Below are 3961 nucleotides of genomic sequence, written 5' to 3'. Positions count from 1 at the left end.
CAAGCGGTGTTATTGCGTTTCAGAGAACATTCTGTGGCCTTCAGCAGCGATATCCGTGGCATGTTTCATCCGGTGAGGCTCCTACCTGCAGATCGACCCCTGTTGCGAGACATGAAGCGAGACAACCCTCCTGAGGTATACGAGTGGCAGGTACTTCCCTTCGGAACTACTTGTAGCCCCTGTTGCGCAACATTCGCATTGCAAAAACATGTCACAGACCACAGCCAACCGGAAGAAGACATACATGTTGCCATTAACAAATCTTTCTACGTGGACAACTGTTTACAGAGTCTCACATGCCCAGCAGCTGCCAAGACACTTATAGACAAACTGCACTCACTTTTAGCCGAAGGGGGATTTGAGCTGAGGCAGTGGGCAAGTAATAAACCAGATATCATTCAGCATCTCCCTTCGGACCTCAAGTCATCCAGCTGTGAGTTGTGGCTAAACCAAGATCAGTCTGACATCCAAGAACCAGCTCTTGGACTACAGTGGAACTGTAAGTCTGACACCCTTACTTACAAACACAGACACATCAATTGCTCAATGACTACTATGAGGAATATTTATAGAGTTTTAGCCAGTCAGTATGACTAGGGCTGGGTATCGATTCAAATTCCAAGAATCGATCCGATTCCGATTCTGAAGATTAAGAATCAATTTATTTCAATTTAATCCGATTTAATCGATTCGATCCGATTCGATCTAATTTGGGGTTTAGTGTTATTAAAAATGTATTTATTTGAGCTGTTTCCTGACTATGTACAGAAGCAACATGTTAAAACTAGTATTATATCAATATTAATCAGCAAATAGTTACTGGTAGTTGGTAGTTACTGATGGCTGGAAGACTGGTGAAAAGGGTAATCATAAATCTACCTTCAAGAAAGGTAATCCAGGACAATAAACAGAGGACATCTTTGAGGTGTCTATATCTGCAACAGTGGACTCCTACTGGGACACTAACCAGTGCATTATTATTATGATTGAAATAATTAAGAAGTCACCCAAAAGCTGTTGCTACCAAATGCATTTTTATTTTAAAAGTGCTCACACTTAATAAACTGAAAGTATAAAATGTAAACGTGTATTTTTCTTTAAAGTAAGAATATAATAACAGAACTGTCACATTACGGTCCCCGACCCCTCCCTGTTGGGCGTGTGTTAACGTTGTCTGCGTCTACTCGTCTGCGTATCTCCGCGGGTGCGTCTTGTGATAATCCTCACCTGTGGCTCGTCTCGTCATCACGTGGGGTTTGTGTGGTTTGTCCATTTAATGTGCGTTCGCGCAGCGTCCTGTGCTCGTCGTTGTTTGAGTCACACATGTTCTATGTAAACGTGTTTTATGTGCGCTGTCTGCGCTTCGGTAAATGTAATAAACCTAACGATTTGGAAAGTGCAAAGGATTCTGTCTCGTCCATCGCCTTGCGCCCAACGTTACAAGAGCATTTTTAACTTTTTTAAACTGTAAAAACACTGGGTAAACTGTCAGTGACATGGACTAAATGTAAATAGTCACTGACACTGGATAAACTGTCCTTCTGTTTTTAGATTGCCGATTTGACTATCGTCGTTACCGTCACTGTCCGTCGCCATGTTGTTTTACAGTTAGTTAGACCGAGCACGCCTGCGTGAATTCAGTGACGAGGCGGGGGTAAAAGTTCACTAAAAAATCGATCTTTGGACGTACGAATCGATAATCAGATCATCATATGCGAATCGATTCTGAATCGGAAAATCGATTTTTTCAACACAGGCCTATGTATGACCCTCTTGGCTACATAGCGCCTTATACCACCCGAGCCAAGGTTATTGTACGCCACCTGTGGGAAAAGAGAAGGGATTGAGATGACCCACAACTCCCTGAGGAGCTATTACAAAGGTGGCATGCATGGGAAGCAGAGCTGGCACAGTTGCACAAGATCACACTGCCTAGGTGCTACACCAGTCCCAGCCTGGACCAACCCAACAGTAGGAGAGACATTCATGTGTTCTGTGATGCCTCCGAACAGGCATATGGATCAGTAGCTTATCTAAGGACAGAGAGTCCAGGGGGAGAAGTTGAGGTTGCCTTCCTCGCAGCACGGTCTCGTGTTGCCCCAAAGAAGCAACAATCTGTTCCTCGGCTAGAGTTGTGTGCTGCCTTAACGGGCGCCCAGCTCTACAAGGTTATCAGCACTGAGTTAACCCTTTCCATACGCAACTGCATCTTGTGGTCTGACTCTGCCACAGTCCTAACCTGGTTGGGTTCAGATTCCTGCAGATACAAAGTCTTCGTGGATACTCGTGTGGCGGAAATACAAGAGTTAACCGAAGCGGCCACATGGAGGTACGTGCCCTCACGAGACAACCCGGCGGACGACATCACTCGTGGCCTCACTATCCAAGACATCAGCAAAGGCAGTAGATGGACAGACGGACCTGAATTCCTGAAACTGACTCCAAATGACTGGCCCAATCTACCACCCCCACCTCAGAGTGATCCTGAAGGTGAGCTGAAACGACAAGTCATTTGTTTAACTATGTCTAGGTCTAGTGTTCCAGACCCACATCAGTACCAGACTTGGGACAGCTTCTTAAAAGCCATCGCAAATCAACTTCATGGGGCAGCCGACCCTAACGACCCTCTCACTGCTGAGTCCTATGCTGCCGCCAAACTAGAAGCTCTACAACAGGCCCAAAGAGAGTCATTCCTAGAGGAAATCACACAGTTAAAGGCAGGTAAACCCATTGCTAAGTCTAGTCGTCTCCTCCTACTTGCACCTGAGTTCGATGAGGAGATAGGGCTCATCAGAGTGGGAGGCCGTTTACGTCGTAATCCTGACATGACTGTGGATGAAGTGCATCCCATTGTTCTGGATCCCAGACATGCCCTGACCCAACTCATCATCCAGGATTATGACGAGAGGCTCCAACATCCTGGACCAGAAAGAGTGTTTGCTGAGATCAGAAGGAGATATTGGGTGTTACGTGGACGTGAAGCCGTACGTCGCCATCAGAAATCCTGTGTTGAGTGCAAGAGGTGGAAAGGTCACCCTAATCCACCCAGAATGGCGGACCTCCCTCCAGCCAGACTGCGTCTGTTCAAGCCGGCATTCTATTCCACTGGTGTGGATTGTTTTGGGCCGTACAACATCAAGATCCGACGCAGTAACGAGAAAAGGTGGGGGATATTGTTTAAATGTCTAACTACGAGAGCAGTCCACCTTGATTTAATTCCCAGTATTGACACAGATGCATTTCTAATGGCTCTGAGACGTTTTATATCCAGGCGCGGGAAACCTAAGGAGATTCTCTGTGACCAGGGGACGAACTTCCGAGGAGGAGAACGTGAATTGCAGGAAGCATTTCAAACACTTCATCCTGAACTCAAAGAGCAGCTGGCTTGCCAGCAAATCAAGTTTGCCTTCAATCCTCCTGGATCCCCACACTTTGGAGGTTGCTGGGAGCGTGAAATTCGTTCGCTGAAGACTGCTCTTCAAGTCATCATTGGATCCCAAACCGTCACCGAAGAGGTGTTGCGCACAGTGCTTATTGAAATTGAGGGGATGCTCAATTCAAAACCCCTGGGCTACACCTCATCTGAAGTAGCAGACCCTGACCCAGTAACCCCTAACTATCTCCTTATGGGGCGGCGGGATGCCTCGCTGCCGCAAGTCGTCTATGACAACTCAGAGATTCTCGGGCGAAGAAGGTGGAGGCACAGTCAAATTCTGGCCGACCAATTCTGGAGAACTTTCCTGAAGCACTACCTGCCAGGACTCCAAGCCCGCCTGAAGTGGAAAACTGAATCCGCCAATCTACAAGTAGGAGATGTGGTCATGATTGTGGATAATCAGCTTCCACGAGCTCTTTGGCCTGTAGGGAAAGTCTTTCAAGTTTTCGCTGGACCAGACAAACGGATCAGATCAGCTGAAGTGTCAGTGAAGGGAAGAACCTACATTCGACCCGTGGCAAGACT

Source organism: Brachyhypopomus gauderio, chromosome 20 (genome assembly GCF_052324685.1).
Source record: "Brachyhypopomus gauderio isolate BG-103 chromosome 20, BGAUD_0.2, whole genome shotgun sequence".
Classification (NCBI taxonomy): domain Eukaryota; kingdom Metazoa; phylum Chordata; class Actinopteri; order Gymnotiformes; family Hypopomidae; genus Brachyhypopomus; species Brachyhypopomus gauderio.
This window is presented reverse-complemented; position numbering follows the sequence as displayed.